The sequence below is a fragment of the Leptodactylus fuscus genome, chromosome 6, assembly GCF_031893055.1.
Source record: "Leptodactylus fuscus isolate aLepFus1 chromosome 6, aLepFus1.hap2, whole genome shotgun sequence".
NCBI classification, from domain to species: Eukaryota; Metazoa; Chordata; class Amphibia; order Anura; family Leptodactylidae; genus Leptodactylus; species Leptodactylus fuscus.
In genome coordinates this window covers 76861859-76868029 of record NC_134270.1, presented here as the reverse complement: position 1 = coordinate 76868029, position 6171 = coordinate 76861859, and positions in this window count along the sequence as shown.

Here is a 6171-nt window from a genome sequence, read left to right as displayed (position 1 = left end):
CTATTTGTGCAAAGTGCGCTGTATAGTTGACCGATGCACAGTGACACCATCTGCAGCAAGATGATGCTGCAGCTCTTTGGAGGTGGTCTGTGGATTGTCCTTGACTGTTCTCACCATTCTTCTTCTCTGCCTTTCTGATATTTTTCTTGGCCTGCCACTTCTGGGCTTAACAAGAACTGTCCCTGTGGTCTTCCATTTCCTTACTATGTTCCTCACAGTGGAAACTGACAGGTTAAATCTCTGAGACAACGTTTTGTATCCTTCCCCTGAACAACTATGTTGAACAATCTTTGTTCTCAGATCATTTGAGAGCGGGCTGTCCATGTTCGGCGACCATCAAACTTAACTGAACTTGAATTGTTTTGTAGAAAGAAATGGTCCAAAATACCTTCATCCAGGATCCAGGAACGGATTAAAAGCTACAGGAAGCGACTAGAGGCTGTTATCTTTGCAAAAGGAGGATGTACTAAATATTAATGTCACTTTTCTGTTGAGGTGCCCATATTTTTGCTCCGGTCAAATTTTGGTTTAATGCATATTGCGCATTTTCTGTTAGTACAATAAACCTCATTTCAATCCTGAAATATTACTGTGTCCATCAGTTATTAGATATATCAAACTGAAATGGCTGTTGCAAACACCAAAATATTTAGAACTAAAAATGATTAAGATTAATAGGGGTGCCCAAACTTTTTCATAGGACTGTATAAATAGACGGTAAATATAAACAATATGATACAAATTATACATAGATGATACAGATGACAATGGACCATCAGAAGATGTAAGGGTAAGTAATTGGATATAAGAAATCCTTATGGCTGCCCACAATGCGGTATATAAATGGTGAACAATATCAATAACAATATGTCAGAAAAGAAACAATTGCTTATCCAAAGATATACTGGATGGCGTGGAAGACCCCGAAAGTACACTACACTGCAAAGACCCCGATGCTCGTTTCGTCTACTATTTTCCCTCGCCTCACAGAAATCTTCCATGATTTCCTTCTTATACAACCTGCTTCTCCCAGTAGGACTGTCGGCTTCTATAGTACACTTTGATCCAGAGCTGGCCTTTTTAGGCTAGCTGATATGGTTGACCGTCTGACCCTGGAGCTTAGGTCCTTTGACTGTCTCACTTCCACACTGAACCTCCCTCGAGCCGAGTGGTTCCATTATAGTCAAGTTATCGACTTCATGCTTTTTCGTTTTGGATCTTTGAATGTCTCTACCCCTACTGCCTTTGAGAAGTTGTGTAGTTCAGGTACTTCTACTAAGAACCTTATCTCCACTATTTATCAACTTCTATCCTTTCCTTGGGGTCACCCTTCTCCTACCTACAGGTATATGATTGGGTGGGAGAAAACCCTAGGGCAGACAATTTCTTCAGCACAATGGCATGGTAACGGGCATCCAAATCTTCTACATGTGTGACTTTTTGGGAAGTACAATATAAGATTTTCATATACTGGTACCATATCCCTGCACCTCCAAGTATGTCCACCAGGTCTCAGCTAGAAATATGGATCTCCCTTCCTACAATTACAATCTGTTTCAATTGTAAATGGATGTGCAGTGTACAGTGGTTTGCAAAAATATTCATACCCTTTGAAATTTTTTTACATTTTGTCACCTTACAATCACAAACTTAAAGAGGACCTTTCATGTCCTCGGGCACACACAGTTTTATATACTGCTAGAAAGCAGACAGTGTGCTGAATTTAGCGCACTGTCAGTTTTCCCATTATGTTCCCCTGGTGAAGAGCTATCAGTGCATTTACCAATAGCTCTTCACAGTCAGAAGGGCGTTCCTGACAGTCTAGCTGGGAACACCCCTCCTGACAGTACTGTTCGTAGCTCTGTACTGGTAGAGGGGGCATTCCTTACCATTCCCCTTCCTGACAGTACTCGTCCATAGACTAGTACTGGGGGAGGGGGGGCGTTCCTCACTGCTCAGCATCATGGCATGATCACTGGGACTAAATTAAAAAAGTAAGTTTACTGCTTTATGTAACTACCCCCCCTTTAGAGACTTCAATTACTCTCATTAAGAGGGGTGTAGCCAATTTCAGTAAAGAATTTGAATAATAAGGATATTTCTGCCAATCTAACTTGAACAACATGGACAGACAAGTGCTAACTTCCCTGATTGAGGACACTTGAGGACTGAGCTGACTACATAGCAGAGGTAATGTGACAGTTGACTGACTCTACTGTTTACACTAGCCTTACCTCAGATCATATCCTCACCGTTAGACCCCGCATAAAAATACTTTGGACAGACATCTACAACAAAGTATCCTCTATTCATTTCCAATCGCATTGGACTCCCTAATTACTTTTGTAAACACAAGGCAACAGTTCCTTGGCATGCAAAGAAAAAGCACATATTCATGCCTATCATGCCTCCAATGTTCTACCGTCCAGAAAGGGGACATTGTATATCATCTTCAAACTGGCCAGACCCTTCATAAGCATGGACATTTTACTTGCAATAGTAATTTTGTTGTTTACTTAATGAAATGCCCGTGCAGTCTCACATACGTTGAGGAGACTACCCACCATGTGCGAGACCGCATGAAACATAAATCCAATTTCTGTTGCCATAATCTATTATTACCTATTCCAGCTCACTTCATTCAGCATAAATATAGCATCTCACAGCTCAAATTTCAAGTCCTGGAAGATGTCCCGCAGCCCCGTAGGGGAGGTAACCGTATCCAGATCCTCAAAAAGCATGAGGCATACTAAATACATACATTACAAACCTTGGAGCCAAGAGACCTTAATTGTGGATATGAGGTGCATAGCTTTATATAGATTATAGACTGTTTACACCTTCTAACAATATACTTTTCAGACTCGCAAAGGAAAGCATATCTCCCACCTCTGATAAAGGGAAATATGTATCCTTTTCCATTATAGTTGGCACTGTATACTTTCCCTCTGTTAATTGTACTAACTGCTCAGTAAGTTTCAGACACTGCACCCACAACATGTACACTGGACCCGGTACATGACTAGGTATGCGGCCTTCATCAATTGCTGCTCCATACAGAAGAGGTATTTGGGGATAGTTATACATGAAATATTCTAGAGAGAGTGTTACGTACGGGCCATCCTAGTACGTGACGCGGGTGCAGCTGTCATGGGTCAACTCAACTCCACATATTCAATCTTGCACTCACCCTTCACTCAGCTTGCAAATTTAGCGTAAGTCGCACCCCAACACAGTTCACACACCTGAAATACACGCCACACTCACCACTACTGATTCAGGCTGGTTCAGTAGAAACCTCATATACATACACAGTCGTCTCTGACATACCTCAAAAAGGTAATGGGTTCATAGAGCAACACTAAGTAACCTTAAATTTAACAATTTCAGTGTGACATATAAAGGAAAGTTAACAAGAGTAAAACAACATGGCATGGTTTATACTTCTACTTACCTAGGTATCATTGTGTATACCAGCATATATAACATATGCTTAAAACACCCATTGTCTTGTGCCTATTATTTATTTGTGTGCATGGACCTCCTATGTTTATTATATGGCTACATAGCTATTTATTAATATACCTCTGCAACCACCTGGTGTGGGTATCATAGAGATCCCTCTTATATATTATGGGTATTGTGATTAAATTATCAGTGTTATCATTTTAATGATATTAATAAAATTTATAGTTTTATTATACATTGTTGGGTGTTTACTTTTTCGGATATGGTGATTTCTATTAGACACCCAGGGTATTCCATTTGTATTGTATTGATCTACCTAGAGTCAAGGCAGATTGACAAAAAGGATTCAATATAATCAAGTTGTGTCTGGTCTGCCCAGTAGAGATCCCCAAAGTAATTAAACAAGAGTCCCTCCAGGTTCTCTTCCTTTGTACATCTCTTATTAGTATCAGGGTTGACCAGTTTGAGAATAAGCATGAGTTTAGAGCAGGAATGGGCTAATCACACCTAGTGAGGCATATTGCCTGGCTTTGTGGCTTTGGACACCTTGGCCTCCAAGGTGTCTCTGGCTCCTTTGTACTCCTGCTTTTTATTGATTGAAAGTTCTAGGCCTAGGAGAACCAACTATTTAGAGGCATGGTCTGAGATTGCAATTGGGAAAATGGATAAATACTCCACCTTCCTAAATAATCAGAGCTGTTTATACGAAAATGTCTATATAGGAAAAACTATTATGTGCTTCTGAGTAAAAAGTGAATTCTCTGGAGGAGGCGTGTAGGATATGCCGCCATATTCTTTATTTTAGATTCTATATTTCTGCTAAATTACCACTTATTTATTTCTCCAGTTCACATTAGTCCCGCTCTCCTTCCTTTATCTATGCACAGTCCTCAATCATTTTTCACTTTCTTAAAGCACTTGAACCTTTCTTGTTCCACCCTTAGAAAAAAATGATCTCATAAATCACTATCTAACCTGCTGTTACTAACTGCTGGGGATATCTCCCACATCCCTGGTTGACCTTCTTTGGGTAATTGCAATTTTCTTCTCTATATCCTTCTCCTATCCCTTTTAACTATGCCTTGTAGAGACTCCTGTCCCTTTTAATTGTGTCCTGTGGTTTGTCAGAGACTCAGGTATATGAACATCCTATTCATACAATATTTTATCAATATCAGATCAGTGGAGGTCCAAACACCCTGCACCGATCAGTTGATTTGGCTGCAGAAAGCCAACAGCAACCCTAAGTTAGTGGATGAAGAGCTGCAATTATACCACACAGGGAACAGAACCGCAGTTCACACTCCATACACAATAGTGGTGGCACCGGGGATCTGCACTTCTGCTCCTATTCATAGCAATAGGAGCAGAGCTGCTTCCAGCTATATACCTTGTATATAACTTTCAGCATCCAAATCAGCCAATTGTTTTGGGGTTCAGGTATTGGACCCCCTCTTTTACCATATGGGTGACCTATCCTAAGGAGAGGTCATCAGTACCCATTATACGTGGGTCTTGGATAACCCTTCTATAGTGCCCTGGATGAGGCAGTGTGCCCTTCCATATGGACTTTTCAAAAACAGTCTAAAGCTGGGAGTGGTATCTCAACTGTGGAAAACATCTTGTTTGGTACCAGTCCCAAAGAAACCCAACCCAATGGGCTACAATGACTACCGACCCGTAGCACTGAAATCCTACCTGATGAAGGTCCTAGAGAGACAGGTCCTGACACACCTACACCCTCTAGTGTCCTCCGCTCTGGACCCCCTCCAGTTTGCCTATCGGCAGGGCATTGGGGTAGATGATGCCATCATGCACCTTCTTCACAGAGCTCTCTCTCACCAGGGAACACTATGAGAATAATGTTCTTTGATTTCTCCAGTGCGTTCAACACCATTCAGCCAGGGCTATTGAGGGAGAAGCTGAACCTTGGTGGAGTGGACCACCACCTGTCCAACTGGATACTAGACTACCTCACAAACCGACCTCAATATGTGAGAGCCTGTGGACTGTGTGTCTGACACCGTGATCTGTAGTACGGGGGCACCACAAGGTACAGTTCTTGCCCCATTTCTCTTCACACTGTACACTGCTGAGTTTAGGCACAACTCATCCAGCTGTTACTTACAGAAGTACTCCGATGACTCTGCTATAGTAGGTCTTATCACTGATGGTGATGATAGGGAATACAGAGACTTAAACCGGGATTTTGTTGAATGGTGCCAGCAGAACCACCTCAGGATTAATGCTGGGAAGACCAAGGAGATGGTGGTGGACTTTAGTAAACGGAGAAGTGCTCCGATCCCGGTGGAGATTCAAGGAACGTGCATTGAGATAGTCAGGACCTATAACTACCTGGGTGTGCGCCTCAATAATAAACTAGACTGGGTTGATCACCTGGGGGCGCTGCATAGAAAGGGTCACAGCAGACTCTACCTCAGGAGACTGAGTGCCTCTGGAGTCCAGGGGCCACTTCTTTGGGCCCTTTTTCAACTCTGTGGTTGCTTTAGCCAACTTATTTGGTGTGGCCTGCTGGGGGAGCAGTATATCAACCAGGGACAGAAATAGACTTGACAGGCTGATCAGAAGGGCCAGCTCTGTCCTGGGGAGTCCCCTGGACCCAGTACAGGTGGTGGGTGACAGAAGGATACTGTCTGTGGTGAGCTCCATGCGGGAGAACAAATCCCACCCCATGTATGAGAC